At 37.0% G+C, this 25,528-nt stretch overlaps 1 protein-coding gene and 1 pseudogene across 1 annotated transcript in view; one reads left to right on the top strand and one right to left on the bottom strand.

Annotated features, from left to right (window-relative positions):
• The window catches only part of DIPK1A (divergent protein kinase domain 1A), a 107,028-nt gene that overhangs the window by 65,336 nt on the left and 16,164 nt on the right, over positions 1-25,528 (bottom strand). The gene's annotated exons all lie outside the window — the stretch shown is intronic.
• LOC125913369 (F-actin-capping protein subunit alpha-2-like) lies at positions 18,031-19,301 on the top strand (annotated as a pseudogene).

The following is a 25,528-nucleotide window of genomic DNA, read 5'->3' as shown; positions in this document are numbered from 1 at the left end:
ATGGAAAAACTAAAATTAATTTTTTATGTCCTCTTCTCTCTTTCTGACTTCAACATAGACTTGACTCCGTTAAACCCAGAGACCTTTTAGAACCCAACCCCAAAAAATGATTCCCAGTATGTCAGGCAACCTGGTGTCACCATTGAGATTGCATCCCTCGAAAGAGTTCCTTTTCTAGTTAGCTATCAGATCTTCAGAATGATAATTCTGCCATTTTCATTTCATTACTTGAAAGTCAGGGATGGCTTGTGAAAAGTTGTTAAACAACATGCTAAATGTGAAATGTCAACCCTTACTCTAAGCTTTCCCTATTCAGGGCATCAAATAAAGACTTCATTGGGTTTTATAGTAGCTTTCAGATTTTGGTAGCCCATTGAAGAAGGGAGTCTGAAAGTTGTTGTATACTGTTAATGACTGGCTGCCAATGTCCTGCCTGAAATACCATGATTGTTTATGAGAAGTATCTTTAATAAAGCTGGATACAGTTTGAAAAAATAGAAATAAAACAAGACCATTCTATATGCTGCCTACAAGAGACTCATTTTAGATATAAAGACACTGCAGATTGAAAGTGAGGGGATGGAAAACCATTTAGCATGCAAATGGATGTCAAAAGGAAGCTGGAGTAGCAATACTTAACATCAGACAAACTAGATTTTAAACCAAAGACTGTAACAAAACAGGAAGAAAGGCACTGTATAAAGGGCACTGTATAAAGGGGTCCAACCAACAAGAAGAATTAACAATTATAAATATTTATGCCCCTAGATGGAAGCACCCAAATATATAAGACAATAACAAACATAAAGGAACTCATTGATAGTACTACAATAATAGTAGGGGACTTTAACACCCCACTTACAGCAAGGGACAGATCACCTAAGCAGAAAATCAGTAAGAAAACAATGACTTTGAATGACACACTGGAACCAGATATATTCAGAACATTTCATCCTAAAGGAGTGGAATATATATTCATTTCCAGTGCACACGAGACATTCTCCAGAATAGATCACATACTAGGTCACAAATCAGGCCTCAACAAGTACATAAAGACTGAGATCATACCATGCATATTTTCTGACTACAACACTATGAAACTTGAAGTCAACCACAAGAGAAAATTTGGAAAGACCACAAATACATGGAGGTTAAAGTTTTCATACTAAAGAATGCATGGGTCAACTAGGAAATAAAAAAGAAATTAAAAAATACATGGAAACAAATGAAAATGAAAATACAATGGCCCAAAACCTTTGGGATGCAGCAAAATCAGTCATGAGGGAAGTATATAGCAATACAGGTTCATGACCTGTATCTTACGGTTCATGGGATTGAGCCCCACACTGGGCTCTGTGCTGACAGTGCAAATCCTACTTAGGATTCTCTTCCTCTCCCTCTCTCTCTGCCCCTCCCCCGCTCACGCTCTTTCTCTCTCTCTCAAAATAAATAAGCATTAAAAAAAAAAGTCATTGCTCTAGGGAATCTACTAGAGATGAAAGGACATTAGACTTCTTACATAACTACCATATTCACCAGAAAATGTTCAGAGTTATATATCTAAGATGCAAATCTAATGTCATTCTTCTGCTTAAACCCTTCAAGTTCATTCTGAAAGCAATGGAAAGTAAAATGTAGTGATGTAAGAATAAATGCAGCAGGGGCCATTAAGAAGACTGTTGTGATGAACTAGGCAAATTATGAAAAAGACCTAAAATAAGGCAGTAGCTTTGGGAACAGAAAGGAGATGGCTCTAAGATCTGGAGACTGGACATACAAAGAGCAGAGACAAGGATATACTGAAAGAGGAAAGGTAGTGATATTTACCAATTCAGGAAATATAGAAAGCAGACCAGTTTTAGAGTAAAAGAAGGTAAGTATGGTTTTGGAAATGATGAATCTGGGGTGGTGACAGGACTTCCAAGTGGTGAAGGTCAGGAGGCATTTGAATATTGAGGCTTAGAATTCAGCAAATAAGTAGTAATTGAACTTATGAATATGAATAAAGTCATCTAGGGAAAGTAAATAGAAAAATAAAAGGCAAATAATAAGATACTGGGGATCAGGAGCATTTAAGTAATGAAAACAGCACCGCCCCACAAACAAATAAATATTCAGAAATGTGTGAGGAGTAACATTACAAAATTAAGGGAGGCAAAACAGGATAGTAGATTCAAACTTAAACAGATCAACATAAAACATGAATGAACAAAATGCTGTTAAAAAAAAAAAAAACAAACAGCCTGTTAAAACAAACAGCTGATAATAGCCTGTTAAAAAACAGATTATCACAGATAAAAATAAAACAAAATATAATCTAATGATGTGCTATTCATAAGACTCACATCTAATTTAAGAATACAAAAATGCTTAAAGTAAAAGAACGGAAAAAGTTATCACTGATCAACTATAAACTGAAAGCTGGTACTATAGGTGATAATATAAGCATACCAGCACCAGCCAAAACAGACTTCAAGGAATATATCCTAATGATAAAATGAGAAATCATCATGAAATACAGCGTTTTTAGATTAATAGGTTCCAACTGTATAACCTCAAGATACATAAAGCAAAAAGGACAGAACTATAAGGGGAAATTGGAAAATTCACAATAGTAGTGAGAGATTTGAACACCTCTCTCAATAATTGGTAAAATAGGTAAACAAATAAAATTAGTAAGACCGGAAAAGATTTGAACAATATGACAACATGAGTAGGAAACTTAACCTGATATAGAATATTTCACCCAGCACTGCTACGTACATATTATTTTCAGCATACGTGGAACTTTTTTTTATTGCTAAGGTATAAATTTGGTCTCAATAAAATTCAAAGGGTTCAATTCATACAAATAAGCAACTAACAGGGAATCTACAGTCTTAAAGGCACAGGTCAGAAAAGAAGTTTGAAAATCACAGAGTCAAAAGATCTGAAGACACCTCAGCAAAGAACATATACAAATGGCAAATAAATATATGAAAAGATGTTCCACATCATACACAATTAGGAAACTGCAAATTAGAACAATAATGAGATACTACTATGCATTTATTAGACTGGCAAAAATTCAAAACACTGACAATCCCCAAAACTGCTGAGGATGTGGATCAATCAGAACTCTCATATTGCTGACGGGAATGCAAAATGGCACACTCTGAAAAAAACAGTTCAGTAGTTTCTTACAAATGAAACTTACTCTGACTATACAATCCAGCAGTAATGCTCCTTTGTATTTACCCAAATTAACTGAAAACCTTTACATTATATTTATAGCAGCTCTACTCATAGCTGCCAAAATTTGGAAACAACCAAGACTTCCTTCACTTCATGAGTGGATAAATAAAATATTATTTAGCTTTAAAAAGAAAAGAGCTATCAAGCCATGAAGGGCCATGGAGGGACCTTGAATGTGTATCATTAGGTAATCAGTAAAAATCTGATTAATTTCACCTGTATGATATTCTGGGAAAAGGCTAAACTATGGAGACAGTAAAAAGAACACTGGTTACCACAGGTTAGGGGTGGGAGGAATGAATGGATGGAGCACAGAGGATTTTCAAGGCAGTGATACTATTCTATATGATATTGTAATGGTGGATACATATCATTATACATTTGTCCAGCCCCATACAATGTACAACACCAAGAAAGAACTCTACTCTAACATGAACTACAGACTTTGGGTGATAATGAAGTATCAGTGTAGGTTCATCGATTTAACAAATCCCCTATTCTGGTGGGGAGCATTATTAGTAGCAGGGGAGGCTGTGTGTGTGTGGTGTATATAGGAACGTTACTTTCCAATCAATTTTGCTATGGATCTAAAACTGCTATAAAATAAAGTATATTTTTTAAAAAAATAGCCAAACATACATCTCAAGAAGTTAGAAATAAGAACAGAAAAACAACAACAACAAAAACAAGTTCATAGAAGGAAAGGAAGAATAAAGAAACTAATAGAGAATAATCTAAAGATTAACAAAATTAAACTTTGTTCCTTAAAAAAAAAGAAAAAGTTCTGGGGCGCCTGGCAGGCTCAGTCACTAGAGCATGTGACTCTTGATCTCGGGGTTGTGAATTCAAGCTCCACGTTGGGAGTAGAGATTACTTAAAAAGATTTTTTTAAATGTTTATTTATTTATTTTGATAGAGAGAGAGAGAGAGAGAGACAGAGCATGCACATGCACAAGCGGAGGAGGGACAGAGAGAGGGAGAGAGAGAATCCCAAGTGGGTTCCATGCTCATAGCAGAGTGCAACGCAAGGTTCAACCTCATGAACTGTGAGACTATGACCTAAACCAAAATCAAGAGTTGGACACTTAACTGACTGAGCCACCCATGTGCCCCCGCCAAAAGTTTTTTAATTTAAAATAAAAGTTTCAAGAAGAACTAGAAAGCGTGAGTAGTTTCTACACCTAGAAACTGAGGAAGGAAAAAGTATTAAGAAAGCAGGCCTGGTCAACAGTACCCAATGGCATAAAAAGGTAAATAATTATAATGGAAAACTGCCTGATGACTCTGGCAATAGGGAGATCACAGATTACCCTAGCCAAGAACAGTTTAAGTAGAATGGAATGAAGTAGAACTAGTTTCTAAATGGAAAAAAAAGAAAGTCCTGGAGATGTTAACATTAATGCTGATATTATACATTTGCAAGATGTTTCTTTTTTTTTTTAACCTTTGCACAGTGTCTCCCACATAGATGCTCAAAAAAGTATTTGCTGAATTAATTCATTTGGAAGAGAAAGTATTACATGTAAAGGGCTTTAAATGCTTGACAGTATTGAGAACTGAATTAAGAAAGCTTGAGATTTCTAAACAGAGATAGAGCCTAGTAAAGCTGATGCTTAAAGATTGATCTGGATTTGGGTTTACTAGCATGAGAGGGAATACGGAGGGCAGGGAGCCTACTTAGGACGTTGTTGCAGCAATGCAGGACAGCAGAAATGCAGTAAGATGAATAGTGAAATCTGAGAGACATTATAAAAATGAAATTATTAGGATTTGTTAATAAGTGGATATGGAAGTTAGGAGAAAAGGGTGTTAAAGGTCTCTGAAAGACTGGGGCATCTGAGTGGCTCAGTCGGTATAAGCGTCCAACTTCAGCTCAGGTCATGATCTTGTGGTTCGTGAGTTCCAGCCCCATATCAGGCTCTGTGATGACAGCTCGGGGCCTGGAGCCTATGTTAGATTCTGTGTCTTCCTCTCTCTCTGCCCCTCCTCTGCTCACATTTTCTCTCTCTCTCTCTCTCTCTCTCTCTCTCTCTCAAAAATAAATAAATATTAAAAAAATGTTTGAAATAGGTATCTGAAAGATTGAAAAAGTTCATAAAATGAAGAATGAAGATCATTGGTGTCATACAATGACATTTTAACTACAGACGGTTCTCGATGTCGATTGTTCAACTTTACAATGGTGTGAAAGCGACATACATTCAGTAGAAACTGCAATCCAAATTGCGACTGTTGAGGTTTTCCCAGGCTAGCAATACCCCAGGCTACTAGTCTCTCTTGTGATGCTGGGCAGTGGTAGCCCCAGTTCCCAATTAGCCACCCAAATATGAGGGTAAACAACTGATACTGACATCTATTCTGTACCCATAAAACCAGTGTTTTTCACTTTCAGTACAGTATTCAATAAATTACGTGAGTTGTTCAACACTGTATTATTAAATACTTTGTGTCAGATGATTTTGCCCAACCGTAGGCTAATGTAAGTGTTCTGAGCACTTTTAAGGTAAGCCAGGGTAAGCTATGAGGTTAGGTATATTAAATGCACTGTTGACTTACTATGGGTTGATCAGGATGTAATCCTGTTGTTAAGTCAAGTAAGATCTATAAATGCAACTTCAACTAGATTTATTCCTTTAGCCTAAGAAATTGATATTTAATTTTCAGCATTTAAATTTCAGTCACAAACTTTCTCAAACAAATAAATTTTAAATCCAGTTGTTAACTGGGATCTTTATAAATGAATAAAAATCAGTGAAAATTTTATTCAAATACTTTTATCTTTATTTCCATAAGGCAAGATAACGGGATACATTGAAATATCCATGGAAAAAGCCACAAATAAAAGTTTTTTTAAAAAGAAGCAATTTAAATTTAAAGCAATTTTTTTTTATTTTTTTTACCATATACTCATCCAGATTTTATTTATTTTTTTTTCAATATATGAAGTTTATTGTCAAATTGGTTTCCATACAACACCCAGTGTATTTAAAGCAATTTAAAAAATTAGCATGAGAAAGTTAAATGACAAATTTGCAAGACATTTAATACTATATATGTATGTATGTATGTATATGTATACATATATATATGTATATATGTGTGTGTGTGTATATATATATATATATATATACATATATCAGAAGTTTTCAGTATATGTAAACACATACATCACTATACAGTTCAAATTCATCTCCAGAGTCAGCATACATGGTGGAAGGTTTCTCACCTTCCTCATTTCATTTCGTTTTGGCTCACCTCCACCCTCAAAACATCTTGAAACATAGATAGTATGGAAACAAATGAACATAAGCTGTCTCTGAGAGTATTTATAATGAAATAGCTCAGCACTCTTTTTCTTTTTCACTAAACCATGCACTGCACCGCAAAATTAAAACAGACATCTCTAGGGATACAGATTTGCCAAGAGTGTTTCTGGCAAAAATAAAATTTGGCTCTTCTCCAGACTTCTATACATGGACAACAGTGGCTGCTCTACAGATGGAGATTGATTGCTGGCTGGCTGGTCTGTGGTTACTTAGTAGTGTCAAGATAAAGAATATTATGCACAGATCATTTTCATGTCCAAAGACTTCTGACAACAAACCTGCTCTGCCTAACTTCTCACATTCTGCAATAATGAAAGTTATTTCAGAGAGTTACAATTCTAGCCCTCATTTCTTACTGTACAGACAAGCAAACAGAAGACCAGGGAAGGTAAGTCATTTGCCCAAAATCGCACAGCTAGATGGTGACATTACAAAATCCAGGTCTTGAGACTCCCAGTTCAGTAATTTTCAACCTTTCTGTTAGGCCATACCACCTTTCTCTCTCTCTCTCTTTCTCTCTCTCTTTCTTTTTCTCTTTCTTTCTTTCTTTCTTTCTTTCTTTCTTTCTTTCTTTCATTTTTTTTTTTAATGTTTATTTATTTTGAGAGAGAGACACAGACTGAGAACAGGGGAGGGGCAAAGGGAGAGGGAGACAGAATCAGAAGTAGGCTCCAGGCTCTGAGCCGTCAGCACAGAGCCTGATGCGGGTCTCAAACTCATGAACCATAAGATCATGACCTGAGCTGAAGCTGGACGCTTAACCAACTGAGCCACCCAGGTGTCCTGGCCATACTACCTTTCTAAATAATATTTAAAATACCATGTTTCTTGTATCTTAAATTCTTTTTATTTAATTTCAAACACTTGAATGTCATAGACTCTTTCTCAATCAATATTTTGCTACAAATGACAATATACTTTTATTTTGTGATCCTGTACATAACAGTTTTTAAAAGGACTGTGTATTTTATTTTATTTTATTTTTTTTATTTTATTTTTAAAAAATTTTTTTTAACATTTATTTATTTTTGAGACAGAGAGAGACAGAGCATGAACAGGGGAGGGGCAGAGAGAGAGGGAGACACAGAATCTGAAACAGGCTCCAGGCTCTGAGCTGTCAGCACAGAGCCCGACGCGGGGCTCAAACTCACGGACTGTGAGATCATGACCTGAGCCGAAGTCGGACGCTTAACCGACCAAGCCACCCAGGCGCCCCAAAAGGACTGTGTATTTTAAGTCCCAGGGTCACCAAAGTAAAATGAGGTTAGAACTGGATTACAAACTATTAAAACACATCTAAGAAATTCTGTATCTTTAACCTTTGAAAGATTCCTTAAGACTAGGAATTAAATCTTAGCTCTGCTACTGACTAGGTGTGTGATCTGAGCCTTGTTTCCCCCTTAGCTATAAAACAAGCATGTTGGATCAGCATTGTTATATTTAGTAATTAATTTATTCCATTATTTAAAATACAAGTCCAGGTAACCTGAGGATAAGATCCTAATCCTTACTATCTTATAACATTCAAATAACAGAGCAAAGAAATAAACACATCAATCTATTCTTGATTAACAAGTTAAAACACAGAAAATATCTCTACTATAAAAAAGCAGTAGATTTGGCTCTGCATACAGTCAGAGAGAAGGACACTATCTTGAGAAAACTATAGTACACAGTTGAATTTATGGTAATTTAGATCACATCTTTCTGCACTCATTTAACCAAGTAGATAGTTTTGAAAATCCAAGTCTAGTCTTTCTGAAAAGGGAACAAAGAAGAACATAAAAGAAGCTCAGGGCGGCTGTTTAGTCTATCCCTGCCAGAACCCCATAGCAAGTACCATGTACCCATATCAGATATGAAGAACCCTGATCTTTACTGAATGCTGTTCTATATGTTTAACATTATGGATGATTTATGTTTAAGCATTTTAACAGACAGGTCTTTTAGACCTCTTTTTTTTTTTTTTTCAATCTACCATTAGTAGAAACAACTTTTACCTCCATTTTTCCACTTGAGACGATTGTTAGTTCATACAGACTACAGAAGTTCATTACATGCAATTCACTGCTAGCTACCCTAGGGGAGACCAAAAAGTACAAACATAGTCCCTGCAACCACCAGCTTCCAGGAGTTTACAATTGAGTAGGATCATGCAAAATTTCATAGCCTCTGACTTACACTTTTTTTTTTAAGTTTATTTATTTTGAGAGAGAATGAGGATGCAGCGAAGGGGCAGAGGGAGGAGGAGAGAATCCCAAGCAGGTTCCACGCTGTTATCTCGAGCCCGACATGGGGCTTGAACCGTAAGAACTAAACTCAAGAGTCAGAAACTTAACCAACTAAGACACCCATGTGCCCCTGAGTTACACTTTTAAAATTAAATTCTGACCATGTTTTATGTCCACTTTAATTGCATTTATGTCCTATGTCTATTTACTAACAGACATCAAACACAAAGTTCGTTTATAAGGTGCCAGAAAAAGGGATTAAGGCATCATGAAGAGCTAATCCAATTGATGGTTGTAAAAAGAAGACAAGAGGAAAATGTGAGATTATCAAACTCTATGAGCTGAAACCCCTCCAAGGTCCAGCTCATTCGTCAGACTTAAAATATTTTTGTTTTGATTAAACACTGAAGCTTTATATCCCTTCGAGAGAATAAATCATATCTTGGGGCTGTCTGTATCTCTGGTTCAATTTGTGTAGAGCAATCTTGTAAAAATGGCTGGATCAGAGCAATAAGACTACTGAGTTACAAGTTTTATCAAATTAGTTACCAGGCTAAATTAACTGATCTGAATTTCCGGGCTTTCCCCTCTATTTAACTGGAACAATGTATCTGCCTTGAAAACCTTGCAAGGCTAGTTACCAAAGTGAAATAGTGTAAATGAAAGTACTCTATAAACTGTTCTATAAATGTAAGGCAATATTATTACTGAGTTTCTTTTTTCAAACCTTTCATATAAAATCCAAAGCTAGCTATTACCAGGTCAACATCTCACTCCAATAACTTCAACTTCCTTATAGCACATTAACTGGTGACATGAATAATTTGCAAGTATTACTTCACAATTATGGCATATTATACCTCTGTCTAACTCTACCAGACATGACTTTCAGCCTGTGAGAATCTCAATAAAAATCTATACCTGCTTTATTGTGCTAAAGACTAAACACCAAATCAGGAAAGAAAAATAGGCCTTAAAATGCTCCTTTAGTCTCTTTTTAGGCTAGGATTGGAACTCATTCTAACAGTGAATGACCCAACCATCACCAAAATATTCATGCTGCTTTTTGAAAAATCTCAGCAAAGGTCATCTGACTATCCAGTTGGGGGCAAAATGTCTTAACCTTTCATTACACCATTTACAAAGATCGATTCCTGATGGACTACAACTCTAAATGTGAAAGATAAGACAATAAAGCTCAGAGAAAAACATAAAATATCTTTGCGACTTCAGAGTATTTGAAGTGTTTGTATCCTCTTATATAGGACATAAAAAACTCTAACCACAAAAGAAAAAACTGATAAATTTTATTACAATAAGAATTTATGTTCATCAAGAGACACCATTAATAGAGCAAATGACAACCCACAAAAGAAGAAGATATAGCAATAATATACCTGAAAAATGACTCATAAAGATTTTACATAGAGAATTTTTGTGAATTAGTAAGAAAAATATAGACCACACAACAGAGATGTGAACAAAGACTTGAACATGTGTGACTTTACAAGAGGCTATCCAAATGGCAAATAAATGTGAAAAGATATCCAACTTTACTAGTCATCAGGGAAATGCAAATTATATGATTCTACACACATCAGAACATCTAAAGTGAAGATGTACAATACCAAGTATTGATGAAGATATGCACACAGCAATGTATGGAACACACAATCTTTTGGAAAACTGATTACTTGTTAAAACTGAATGTAGGCATATCTATGACCTAGCAATTCCAATTCAAAATAAATGCTTACATATGTTCACCAAAAGACAGGTAACTAAAATGTCCACAGCTTCCAGATTTGTAATAGCTAAAAACTGGAAGCAAACCAAACATCAATGAACAATGCAATGGATAAATAAATAAGCTGGAGTATGCTCACACATAGAATACTACACAGCAATAAGAGTGAATATATAAAATTACCTGTGACAATATGGATGAATCTCACAAATAAAATGTCAAGCAAAAGAAGTCAGTTTTTATATATTTAAAAATAAAACAAAACAGTAACAGGCAAAACTAATCTTTTCCGTTAGAAGTCAGAATAGTGTGGGGCGCCTCGATGGCTCAGTCAATTTAAGTGGCCAACTTTGGCTCGGGTCATGATCTCATGGTTCACAAGTTGAGCGCTGCGTCTGGCTCTGTGCTGACAGCTCAGAGCCTGGAGCTGCTTCGGATTCTGTGTCTCCCTCTCTCTCTGCCCCTCCCCCACTCCCCCCAGTCTTGTCTCTGTCTCTGTCTCTCTAAAAAATAAACACTGAAAAAAAATTTTTTTTTAATTTTTTTTTTAACGTTTATTTATTTTTGAGACAGAGAGAGACAGAGCATGAACGGGGGAGGGTCAGAGAGAGAGAGGGAGACACAGAATCTGAAGCAGGCTCCAGGCTCTGAGCTGTCAGCACAGAGCCCGACGCGGGGCTCGAACTCACGAACCGCGAGATCATGACCTGAGCCGAAGTCGGACACTTAACCGACTGAGTCACCCAGGCGCCCCTGAAAAAAATTTTTGATAAAAAAAAGGGATGCCTGGGTGGCTCAGTCAGTTAAGTGTCTGACTTCAGCTCAGGTCATGATCTCACAGTTCATGAGTTCGAGCTCCGCGTCAGGCTCTGTGCTGACAGCTCGGAGCCTGGAGCCTGCTTCAGGTTCTGTGTCTCCCTCTTTCTGCCCCTCCTCCACTTGTTCTCTCTCTCTCTCTCTCTCTCTCTAAAAAATAAATAAACATTAGAAGTCAGGATAGTGGCTACCACTGCAGGGGGTGGAGGTGACAGAAAGAGAACATACAGGAGGTTTTTAGAGTGCTGGCAAGGTTCTATATCTTGATCAAATATGCACTTCTCCTTATGTATTTATACTTCAATAAAAAGTAATGAAGCAGTACTTTTTCTTGCTATTTTGCATTGAGGTTCTGACTTTTCACATTAAAAATCTGCTGCTCTTGAATAAATGCCAAAATACACTGTAAGGAACAGCCAAACTGATCTTAAGCTAATAGCAGATTAACTTTTAGCAAACTCAGAGCTTCACAGAATTAGAGATCTAGTATTAACAGTCTAGGTTAGGGAATTTGCCCTTTTCTGATATGAAAAAATTAAAAAGATGATAGAAAACAATGATTTTCTGGGGAGTCTGGGGGGCTCAGTCGATTAAGTGTCTGACTCTTGATTTCAGCTGAAGTCATGATTCGTGTATACATGGTTTGTGTAATAGAGCTCCATGTTCTGCACTGATAGGGCGGAGCCTGCTTAAGATTCTCTCTCACCCTCTCTCTCTGCCCCTCCCCTGTGTGCACTATTGCTCACTCTCTCAAAATAAATAAATAAACATTAAAAGAAAGAAAAAAATGATTTTCTTAACGCTCTCCTTATCGTTGTTCTTATTATGAGCTAAACAAAGAGCAAAGTGCACTGCATACATTATTTCATCTCATTCTCCTAACTCCATGAAATAACTATCATCTTCACAATTGTACAGTTAAGGAAAATTAGGCTGAGTATGCTGTCCAAAGGGAAATATCACAAACATGGTAGAGCCAGGACCTGGATCCTGGCGTGTCTGACTCTCAAGCTGATGCTCTTAACCACTGTTTTATCCCTGCCTTGTTGTCATATTGGGGGCTTTACAGCATGGGGTGATGATAATCTTCTTTGTCTTTTGTCTAATCACTTTAGAAGGCTATATATGAGCAGACCATCCTCCCACACCCCACCACCTCCCTTCCCCATTTTTAAAATAAAGATTCATAGAGGAACTGGACTGTTAAGGAGTAAAAGCTGGGTGTTAAGATAGAAAGCCCATGCCACCAGAAGATGTACAATAAAAAGGTTTGACAGCTTTTTAAAAAGTTTTTTAATTCCTAAGTTAACATGTAAGGTTATATTAGTTTCAGGTGTACAATATAGTGATTCAACATTTCCATACATCACCCAATGCTCATCACAAGTGCACTCCTCAATCTCCATCACCTATTTAACCCATCCCCCTTCCAACCTCCCCTCTGGTAGTCATCAGTTTATTCTCTATAGTTAAGAGTCTCTTTCTTGGTTTGTTTCTCTTTCTCTCTCTCTTTTGTTCCTTTGCTTGTTTGTTTTGTTTCTTAAATTCCATATATGAGTGAAATCATAGGGGATTTGTCTTTCTCTAACTTATTTCGCTTAGCATTATACTAACTCCATCCATGTCATTGCACATGGCAAGATTTTATTCTTTTTATGGCTGAGTAATATTCCATTGTATATATGTACCACATCTTCTTTATCCATTCATCAGTTGATGGGCATTTGGGCTCTTTCCATAATTTGGCTATTGTTGATAATGCTGCTATAAATATCAGATGCATGTATCCCTTTGAATTAATGTTTTTTTTATTTTTTGGGTAAATGCTCGGTAGTGCAATTGCTGGATCATAGGGTAGCTCTACTTTTAACTTTTAACTGTTTTCTACAGTGGCTGTGCCAGTTTGTATTTCCACCAACAGTGCAAAAGTGTTCCTTTTTCTCCACATCTTTACCAATACCTGTTGTTTCTTGTGTTTCTTATTTTGACCATTCTAACAGGTGTGGGGTGATACCTTATTGTAGTTTTGATTTGCATTTCTCTGGTAAGTGATAATGAGCATCTCTGCATGTGTCTGTTGGCCATCTCTTTATCCTCTTTATAGAAATGTCTTCTTTGTAGAAATGTCTGTTCGTGTCTTCTGCCCATTTTTTTAATTGAATTATTTATTCTTTTGGTGTTGAGTTGTATACATTCTTTATATATTTTGGATACTAACCTTTTATCAGGTATGTCATTGCAAATATGTTCTCCCATTCATAATTTGCCTTTTAGCTTTGTCGATTGTTTCCTGCTCCATGCAGAAGCTTTGTATTTTGATGTAGTCCCAATAGTTCAAATTTGTTTTTGTCTTCCTTCCTCAGGGGGCCAATCTAGAAAAAGTTGCTATGGCCAAAATCATAGAAATTACTGCCTGTGCCCTCTTCTAGGATTTTTATGGCTTTAGCTCTCACACTTAGGTCTTTCATCCATTTTGAACTTATTTTTGTGTATAGGTTTAAAAAAAGTGGTCCAACATGCACCCCCATGTTTATAGCAGCACTATTAACAATAGCCAAAGTATGGAAAGTGCCCAAATGTCCATCGACGATGAATGCATAAAGAGATGTGGTATATACATACAATGGAGTATTACTCGGCAATCAAAAAGAATGAAATATTGCCATTTGCAACTACATGGATGGAACTGGAGGGTATTATGCTAAGTGAAATTAGTCAAAGAAAGACAAATGTCATAAGACTTCACTCATATGAAGACTTTAAGAGACAAAACAGATGAACATAAAGGAAGGGAAACAAAAATAATATAAAAACAGGCAGGGGGACAAAACAGAAGAGACTCATAAATATGGAGAACAAACTGAGGGTTATTGGAGGGGTTGTGGGAGGCAGAATAGGTTAAATGGCTAAGGGGCACTAAGGAATCTACTCCTGAAATCATTGTTACACTATATGCTAACTAATTTGGATGCAAATTTTAAAAAATAAAAAATAAAACAAGTTAAAAAAAAGGGGTCCAGTTTCATTCTTTTGCATGTTGCTGTCCAGTTTTCCCAGCACCATTTGTTGAAGAGACACTTTTTTCCACTGGCTATTCTTCCCTGTTGTGTCGAATATTAATTGACCTTATAATTGTGGGTTTATTTCTGGGTTTTCTATTCTGCTCCATTGATATACATGTCTATTTTTGTACCAGTACCAGAGAATGTTATTATTTTCAAAAGTTATGCTGACAAGTATTGATTATTTAATATGAATGCTAGTAAAGCTTTAATAAACTTTAGGTTGGCAGAAGAAACACAATTGACCAGGCTATTGATCTTTTACTTAGCTTCTGATCTTTAATCAGATACTTCTCTCTGTTCAGAAAAGTATTACTTAGCAGATGCCTTCCCAAGTTGCAGATATGGTACCTAAGAGGAAATAAGCACTTTCACTCATTCTTCTTTGGAAAACCCTAAACTTAAAAAGTAACTGTCAGTTTGCGTCAAAGGTCCATTTCAGGGTTAAAAATCACACCTTAACCTGAGGGTAGTTCCATCATCTTTCATTTATAACGAATTTCAAAGTTTACTTTCAAACCAGTCAACATGAAGCTAATTTAAAACTTAAATGCCATTCTTTATAATAGAAGTAAAAGCATACTTGCTAGTATTATAGAACTTTATACTTAAGGAGTATGTTAGAGTTTTTCACATGGAGTCATAATCTTTTTTTTTTTAATGTTTATTTATATTTGAGACAGAGAGAGAGAGAGAGAGAGAGAGAGAGAGAGAGAGACAGAACATGAACAGGGGAGGGGCAGAGAGAGAGGGAGACACAGAATCCAAAGCAGCCTCCAGGCTCTGAGCTGTCAGGACAGAGCCCAACGCAGGGCTTGAACTCAAGGACCGTGAGATCATGACCTGAGCTAAAGTCAGCAACCCAACTGACTGAGCTACCCAGGCACCCCTACATGGAGTCATAATCCTAAATCATGAACCAGGGCAACTCCCACTTTAACCTCTCCCAACACCCAGAGATGAAGCAGCCTCCTAATGATGCTATAATCCTCACCACTTCTCTATGGAGGCAACTTGACATGCGAATCTAAGCTATACCCACCCCCTTAGATGAAGAGCATCCCTTCATGTCCCTAGACATACACTTACTACTTGCCTCTTGAAAGTGTTTACAGATACAGGAAGACAAAAATCACATGCAGCTCTCCTTAGTAAATACAGATAGTATTGATTTATATCTACATCATGTATATTTTGTCTAGGCTCTTTTCTCAAGTAAAAATGTAAATTGTTTTCTTATTCAAAGTTCTACAAAAATATTAAGGGAATCTTTTCACATTAGGTAACGTAAGTATGCCATTTTTTTAAATTGAAAGTGAAAAAATTTGTGTGACTTTGTAGCTTGTTAAAGCATTTGTTTATTATCACACAAAATAATGACATTTTCTATATTCAGTATGACATGACAGCATTTTAAAATAACTGGTATATGAATGCTGAGAAATCTTTATATGATAGATATATTAACATCTCTCAATAAGAAAAAAATACATTGATTTCTCCAAGACAGTCATAAACATATGCCACAAGAAATAGTTTGAAAGGAGAAACTGACAATGTCACTGGTCTGATTTCAAAAATTTCTTGAAATAGGCAAGTGCACAACATAAATGGCCATAATGTGTTTTAAAAAGTAATTCATAACTTTATAATTTGGGGATATCATAACATTTTATGAGGAAGCTAAAGCATTCCTCTTTTATTACTGAAAATACCGTTATAAGAGAGGCAAGAAAAAACTCTCTTATCAACGATCATTATCATCTCACCGGTAAATGAAGAAAAGTAAGGCCAAGAAAAAGGAGCTTGATACAAGGCAAATCACATGCCTGAAATCTCATGATAAAGCATATTACTCATCTTAATATCACATAACATTAGAATTCTTTCTACTTTTATTTAAGTTCAAAACCACTTCAATAAAAATGCTTGCTATATAAGCATTTATAACCCAAAACTATCATTTGATATGGTTAATTTCTATCATCTTTGGGGAGGGAAATCTACATAACATAATGACTTTTAAATTTATTTGGTAGATCTAGCTATGGGCCACTTTTATATTGATCTGACTTAATGGGATCTATTTTAGGTTAACTAATCCTCAGAGATACAAATTCCTTAATAAAGCAGTCAGAAGTATTTTTAAATATTAACCAAAACATTCATAAATCATGTCAAGTAATGCATTAGCAAGACCAAAATATCTCACTTTCTGCTTCTATTTGCAGCTTTCAAAGCATACCTCTCTGCTTTCCCACCTTCCCAAATGCCCTCTTGTACTCCATGATACCCCTTTCCTTCATATTCCACTCTTCTATCAACTAGAAAAATGATCACATGTAATTTACATATATCAAATGACTGAAGTTAATTTACACTATAACACTGGCTAATCCCAAAGTACTGGTATAACACCCTACTTAAGACTGGGACATCACCAAGCATAAAGATTTTCTTTTTCAGGGATAGAAAAAGGAAGTCTGAAATCATGCATTATCTAAAGGTAAACCTTATGTAGACCTATTAGGGTAATTGCTGGGGGTGGAGGGGAATATCCCTTGTTACTCTGCCCTCCCTAACATAGACTGCTAAAAACCCAACCATCCTCTGCCTCCCTTTCCTTTTCTTTGTTTGCCTGTTTAGAACACAGCAGCTGAACACACTTATACTGACTTAAAACATAGGCATTAAAGGCCAATGACAGCATCTAAACACAGTACCACACTTCTTCGTCCCAGGTTAACATTCAGCGACCTCTGGCAATTAAGAATTTGATTTCTTTTAAAATACACTTTTGGGGCGCCTGGGTGGCGCAGTCGGTTAAGCGTCCGACTTCAGCCAGGTCACGATCTCGCGGTCCGTGAGTTCAAGCCCCGCGTCAGGCTCTGGGCTGATGGCTCGGAGCCTGGAGCCTGTTTCCGATTCTGTGTCTCCCTCTCTCTCTGCCCCTCCCCCGTTCACGCTCTGTCTCTCTCTGTCCCAAAAATAAATAAAAAAGGTTGAAAAAAAATTTTAAAATACACTTTTGTGGGGTGCCTAAGTGGCTTGGTGATTAAGCGTCCAACTGTTGATCTCAGCTCAGGTCTTGATTTTGGTGTTGTGAGTTCAAGTCCTGTGCTGGGCTCTGTGCTGGGTGTGGCCCCACTTAAAGCAACAAAATAATAAATAGATAGATAGATTAATTTAAAAAGTACACTTTCAGAATGTAGCCCCTTCATCAATGGGGGTAATGTGTCATTGAAATCTCGCTTTTTTATCTGCAGACCCCCAAGAAAATTTTGAAAGCTATACATCCCTTGGCACATCCTTAAATTGATACTTAAAATCTTTCACCATAAGTTTAAGTAGTTGCAAAGGAGTAACTTCTAACATATTGTAAATATTGTAAATATTAAAAGTTTATTTATATATTTTTGAGGTGGGGTAGACAGAGAGGGAGAGAGAATCCCAAGCAGGTTCTGGGCTATCAGCACAGAGCCCAACACAGGGCTGAACTCAGAAACCGTGAAATAATGACTTGAGAGCCAAAGTCAAGAGTTGTACACTTAACAAACTGAGCCACCCAAATGCCCCTCACACAAATTATTTCTAACGTATTTTATGTTTGAAAGTTTTTTACTGGACAGTGTTATATTTTTCCTCAACAAAAATCTGCCTATGAATTAAAAATAAACTTCTCTTTATTTTCTGTAATAAAAGACTTCAAGTATTAAAACAATTTCTTCTGGCTTGAGTTTTCTTTACAATTATTATTACTAACCAATCAATTAAAATATAAATATACTGCAAAATTTTATTTTAAAGATTCTTAAACATAATAACACTTTATTAAAGAGATGGGTGTGAGGGGAAGTCAGGTGGTCGCTGGCACCACGCCCACCACAGTATGTCACCAGAAGGAAAATGGCAGATCTAGAGAAGCAGTTGTCTAATGAGGAGAAGGTATGTACAGCAGCAAAATTCATTATTCATGCCCCTCCTGGAGAATTTAATGAGGTGTTTAATGATGTTCGGTTACTGCCTAACAGTGATAATTTTTTCAGGGAAAGGACAACGCATGCATTCGCACAGTCTATAACTTGGACCAGTTTACTCCAGTAAAAATTGAAGGTTATGAAGATCAGGAATTGATAACAGAACATGGCAACTTGGGAAATGGAAAGTTTTTGGATCCCGAAACCAGAATCTGTTTCAAATTTGATCACTTAAGAAAGGAAACAACTGATCCAAGACCATATGAAGCAGAAAATGCAGTTGAGTCATAGAGAACTTCAGTAGAAACTGCTCTTCGAGTTTATGTGAAAGAACATTATCCAAATGGGGTCTGCACTGTATATGGTAAAAAACAACAACAACAACAACAACAAAACTAGATGGATAGCAAATCATTATTGCATGAATAGAAAGCCATCAGTTCCAAGCAAAAAGTTTTGGAATGGTCATTGGAGGTCAGATTGGAAATTTACCATCACTCCTTCAACCACTCAAGTGGTTGGCATCTTGAAAACTCAGGTTCATTATTATGAAGATGGTAATGTTCAGTTAGTGAGTCATAAATATATACAAGATTCCCTAACGGTGTCTAATGAAGTTCAAATAGCAAAAGAATTGATAAAAACTGTAGAAGCTGCAGAAAATGAATACCAGACTGCCATCAGTGAGAATTATCAGTACTTTCAAACTTTACATAGTCAGTTGCCAGTTACATGCACTGAGATTGACTGGAACAAGACCTTAGCTACAGGATTGGCAAAAAGATGCAGAACGCATAAGATGAACATTGCATGATTGGATCACTTTAGTGTCTTTGAGTTTTAAAAAAATCATTGCAGGGGTGCCTGGGTGGCTCAGACGGTTGGGCATCTGTCTCTAGTTCAGGTCATGATCTCACAGTTGGAGAGTTTGAGCCCCGCATCAGGCTCTGTGGTGACAGCTCGGAGCCTGGAGCCTGCTTCAATCCCTGTGTCTCCTTCTCTCTCTGCCCCTCCGCAAGTTGTGCTCTGTCTCTCTATGTCTCTCAAAAAATAAATAAATATAAAAAAAAAATTTTTTTTTAAATCATTGCAAAAGTATTCAGAACTGTCAAGCTACCCGATCAAATAGGCTGCTGCCATTTAAAATCGCTGTAATTAGTTTGGTTAGAGCACAGAGCTTACCTAATCAACCATTATTTTTCATTTCTTTTGTTCAAAGAGGATTGAAAATCAGTTTAGTTTAAGTGTTTTTTACTTTCTGTTATATTTCTTACAATTATGAGATGCTTCCTCTAGATTCATGTTAAAGGTTTTTGAAGTGTTTCAAAAATATTTTACTTATCATAACCTTAAAATTGTTGTCTTTTGGTTTATGAAGTGAATAACTTTTGATATTTGCCCAGTTCTTTTTAATGGGGTCAACATGGACATTCTAGTTTAATGTGGTTGATGGATTTAACCATATAGACTGCTAAAGAAATTATCTACCTTTTCCCCTTCACTTCCTCCATTTATGTAAGATTGAGATTAGAGGGAAAGCATTTTCTTTTTTTTTTTTTCTTGAGGGAAAGCATTTTCTACATCAATTATGTTTGAACCTTTCAAGAAGGTCATTTAGCTAGCTTAGTGTTTAACTAAACTTTGTTTTTTATTTTTTTTAAGTTTATTTATTTATTTTGAGAGAGAGAGAGGGAGAGAATGCATGTGCACAAACTGTGAGGGGCAGAAAGAAAAGGAAACGGAAAATCCCAAGCAGGCTCCCTGTTGTCAGCACAGAGCCCTACAGTCACAGAGCTTGATCCCACATACCTTCAGATCACAACCTAAGCCAATATCAAGAGTCAGACGCTTAACCAACTGAGCCATCCAGGTGCCCGTAAGTAAACTTTTTAAAAACAAGGCCAATGTCTAATGATTTTTTGAGATTCTGAAATTAAATGAGAATAGTTACTTCAGGGGGGCCTGGGTGGCTCAGTCGGTTAAGCGTTGGACTCTTGGTTTTGGCTCAGGTCATGATCTCACGGTTCATGTGTTTGAGCCCCGCATCAGGCTCTGTGCTGATAGCGTAGAGCCTGCTTGGGATTCTCTCTCTCCCTTTCTCTTCATCCCTCCCCTGCTCTCTCTTTCAAGATAAATAAATAAAATTTAAAAAATTTTTAAAAAGAGAATACTTATTTCAGAAATGCATTTAATGCTTTTTTTCTTGTGGCAGTTACACAAATTAGCTTGAATTCCATATGTCCCTGAGTTATTTTTACCATAAAGCCATAAATGTATTATAACAAGGGAAATCATAATATATATAATCCTGAACTCATAAAAAAATAAATGAATAAGAGGTGCCTGGGTAGCTCAGTTGGTTGAGCGTCTGGCTTAGGCTCAGGTCATGATCTTGTGGTCAGCGGGGTTTGAGCCCTGCGTCAGGCTCTGTGCGTCAAGCTTGGAGCCTGGAGCCTGCTTCAGATTCTGTGTCTCCCTCTCTCCCTCTCAAAAATAAACATTAAGAAAAATTTTAAAAATAAATGAATAAAATAAAAAATAAAAAAAAGATATGGGTGAGATTTTTCTTCTTCAATTCATTCACGTTTCCATGTAGTGACTATTATTTTATTGCCAGGATAAAATAGGGCTCAGCACCAATTCTATCCCTACTTTAGTTTTCATAATGTTAAATGGTGAGGAACCTGCTTCACATAAATGAGGGAGGAGAATGGACGTCTTGTTAGAGCAATTATTTCTCAATGCTTCAAACTTTTTTGAACAATGTAAAAAAAATATAACAGTAACCTACTATCAAAAATATACTTAATAGTCTATTAGTTAATTAGCAAACCAATTAGGCTCTCTCTCAGTTTTGTGAGAACAAAAAAATTGGAAATTATTTGAATTGCAAAAGAAACTATTATCCATCGTTACTTGAGACAGTGTTACTTAATCATCCACTATCTTTGCACAGATACCAGTATTCTCCATTGCCCTTTGGTGTCCTGGTGTTTTTACATCCGGGGACCTTTGTGAGATATGAACTAGAGCAATATGCCTTTCTTTTGTAATCATGTGAGAAGGGCAACAGTGAAAGAGAAGTGGGAGAACAGACCCCACACCTCCATCAGAAGCACATTCCTCGGGAAGAATAATGTTAGGAAAAGTATGTGGGGAATGTAAAGACCTACAAATGGCTCCCTTAAACCAGGCCCCACACTCCTTGAAAAGCTATCCCATTTAAAGATTTATCCCATTTAAAGATAAAAGTGAAGGGCTCCTGGGTGGCTGACTTCAGCTTAGGTCATGATCTCGCAGTCCATGAGTTCGAGCCCCACGTCAGGCTTTGTGCTGACAGCTCAGAGCCTGGAGGCTGCTTCGGATTCTGTGTCTCCCTCTCTCTCTGTTCCTCCCCCACTCACACTCTGTCTCTCTCTCAAAAATAAATAAACATTAAAAAAATTGTTTTTTAAAAGATAAAAGTGAATGTGCATCTGCAGCCCACAGTACCAGCACCAGCACAGGGACTCCATGGAAGTGAGCAGTACATGATTTTTGATGAGAGAAAACTGCAAGAGCAAAATGATAAGCACCAAAAATAGCAACATGATATATCAAAGGAAGAACCCCACCTAAAAGCTAAGAATCAGACTGAAGCAAATTAAGTTGTTGCTTAAAGCATAATAATTAAAGCCTTTAAATTTACCAAACCATTCTGCTATTACAGAATAAAAAGGCTTGTTTATCCCTTCTTCTCTGTCCTAGGGGAATAAATTATCTCATGAGTCTTTTACTTCACCAAAGTGCTATTTAAAAGCTGATGAAATGTTTAAGCAATTGATTACATTAATAAAAAAGTCTTTACAGGACAGAGGTACGATCAAAACCAAAGGGTAGGTAACACTGATTAAGAGGAAAGGATATGCTCTCTGACAGTAATGCCAAGGTCACAGTTTTTGCCTGCCTGTCTCCTGCTCTTTAGTTAGATCTCAGATTATTATCCCTTCCACAAGAAGGTTCTCCAACCAGCTGGCCAAATAGATGTCCTGATACTCATTATCACATAACCTATTTCAATTATTGCATTGTACACATAGCTGCCCAATGTTTTTGTTGCTTATTTTTTAAAATGCATTTATTATTTATTCATCAGTGCCAAAACAACTCCAAAAACTCCCCAAAGCAACATGTGAATTCTATGAGAGCAGAGATCTATCATGTCACTGCTGCAAGTTCAGTGCTTACCTGGTACCGAGCACATAATAACCTTGTTGATGATAGCCTATAGAAATCAGGCACAATGGGAATGCAAGCTGGTGCAGCTACTCTGGAACACAGTATGGAGGTTCCTCAAAAAACTAAAAATAGAACTACCCTACGACCCAGCAATTGCACTACTAGGCATTTATCCACGGGATACAGGTGTGTCGTTTCGAAAGGACACATGCACCCCCATGTTTACAGCAGCAATATCAACAGTAGCCAAAGTATGGAAAGAGCCCAAATGTCCATCGATGGATGAATGGATGAAGAAGATGTGTGTGTGTGTATATATATATATATATATACACACACACACATACATACATACACACACAATGTAGTATTACTCGGCAATCAAAAAGAATGAAATCTTGCCATTTGCAACTATGTGGATGAATTGGAGGGTATTATGCTAAGTGAAATCAGTCAGTCAAAGAAAGACAAAAATCATATGACTCATATGAGGACTTTAATAGACAAAACAGATGAACATAAGGGAAGGGAAACAAAAATAATATAAAAACAGGCAGGGGGACAAAACAGGAGAGACTCATAAATATGGAGAACAAACTGAGGGTTACTGGAGGGGTTGTGGGAGGGAGGATGAGCTAAATGGGTAAGGGGCACTAAGGAATCTACTCCTGAAATCATTGTTGCACTATATGCTAACTAATTGGGATGTAAAATTTAAAAAACAAAAAGTAAAATTAAAAAAAAGAAAAAGAAATCAGACACAAAATTGATGATAATTCTAAGACTCTAATCTTTGAGTAGTTTTTTCTCTTTTTTACTAAAGTAAACTGTTGATATTATATAAGATTTTCTGAAAAATTGTGTCATTGCATCTTTATTCCTCTGAAGTTATTTACCCTAATTCTCTTGTCTTTATTGAAATAATTCATAAATTATGTAATGCTTAAATAGACATTGCAGCCATTAAGACAAACAGGTTAGGTAAATATTCATAAGACAGATAGTTTAAAATTCACATCGGGGAGTGGGGTGGGAGGGAGGGGAAAGTGTGTGATGGGCATTGAGGAGGGCACCTGTTGGGATGAGCAATGGGTGTTGTATGGAAACCAATTTGACAATAAATTTCAAAAAATAAATAAATGAAAATTTTAAAAAAGGAAAATAAATAAAATAAAATAAAATTCACATCAGGATTTTCAGTTCAAGATGGTAGATTAAGGATGTGTGTTTACTACTTACAGCTTACAAAACCACACTCAAATAAGGGAGAACAAAACAAAAGAAAAGTTAAGGGGTTCACCAGTGGATGAAAGATACAACAAAATTTCTAGAATTCAAAAAGCAGATGGAATTGTGTTGATGCATGAGACAGCCAGAGAAAGCCATAGCCCACAAGGCAACCTAAGAAGAGCTGGAAGCCAAAATGCTTGTTGGAATGCTAGGAGGAATCTAGAGAGCCAATCTGCCCTGGAACACCTGATGGCTCTGGGCTCTAGGCCAGCAGGTACAAGTGAGGAGAGAAGGGAGAAGTGGGGCTAAAGACAGTGGGAATAACTGAAGGTCTGTACTTGGAACTGTTGTGGTTGGCATCCGCATCTACTTCCCCCACCCCCACACAGATCACAGGCATCCTGGCATTAATCCTCAGTTGAAAAGCCAGATAATTGAAAGAACAAATGACCTGGGGAAAGTAAAGGCATCTAGGGGGAGTGTGCCCACAGTAGAGCACTCCTCCAGCACAAGGTCAGGGTCTGAGCACAGGCCTAGAGCAAGCAGGCCAGTCAAGGCATCTTGCCCTACACTGAGGGCTCAGTCAGCCATCCACACAGGTGATAGGTCTAGGGGGAATAGAGACCAACTTTTAAAAAGGCATAGAAGGGGTGCCTGGGTCGCTCAGTTGGTTGAGCATCCGACTTTGGCTCAGGTCATGATCTCACAGTTTGTGGGTTTGAGACCCACATCAGGCTCCGTACTGACAGCCTGGAGCTCAGAGCCTGGAGCCTGCTTTGGATTCTGTGTCTCCTTCTCTCTCTGCCCCTTCCCTGCTCATGCTTTGTCTCTCTCTGTCTCTCAAAAATAAATGTTAAAAAAATTTTTTTAAATAAAAAAATGGAAAATAAAATGGCACAGAAAATAGGGGTGCCTGGGTGGCTCAGTTGGTTAAGCCTCTGACTTCAGTTCAGGTCATGATCTCGCAGTTTGTGAGTTCAAGTCCTGAGTTGGGCTCTGTGCTGACAGCTCAGAGCCTGGAGCCTGAAGCCTGCTTCAGATTCTGTATCTCCATCTCGCTCTCTGCCCCTCCCCCACTTGTGCTCTGTCTCTGTCTCTCTCTCAAAAATAAACATTAAAAAAAATAATAAAATGGCACAGAAAATCCATTTCAGTTCCTCAGTCCTTCTTTCTTAAAATATGAATAGACAACCAAGGATTACCAGGCACATGGGGAAATCCAGCAGCATGAGAAAGAACTGAGAAAAACACATAAAGAATAGGAAACCACAAAAAAGGACTTGGAAGAACTCTTTTGAATTTAGTTTAAAATTCTTAGAATTTTTTTATTTTTTTACTGTTTATTTATTTTTGAGAGAGAGAGAGAGAGCAAGGAAGGGGCAGAGAGAGAGGGAGACAGAGAATCCGAAGCAGGCTCCGCCCTGACAGGCTGACAGCAGCAAGCCCGATGTGGGGTTTGAACTCATGAACCACGAGTTCACAACCTGAACTGAAGTCAGACGCTCGACTGACTGAGCTACCCAGGCACCCCTAAAATTCTTAGTATTTAAAGAGTGATTAGAAAATGAAAGCAAATCAACAGATGATCTAGAAAGCAAAATTGAGAAACACAGAATGAGAGTATATGGATAAAAATACGGAAATAATAGAGAAACTATAAGAGACATAAACAGTCAATCTAAGAGGT

This window comes from Panthera uncia (genome assembly GCF_023721935.1).
Source record: "Panthera uncia isolate 11264 chromosome C1 unlocalized genomic scaffold, Puncia_PCG_1.0 HiC_scaffold_4, whole genome shotgun sequence".
Taxonomy (NCBI): domain Eukaryota; kingdom Metazoa; phylum Chordata; class Mammalia; order Carnivora; family Felidae; genus Panthera; species Panthera uncia.
Note: the sequence above shows the minus strand (reverse complement) of the source record. Positions and strands in the feature narration are given on the sequence as shown.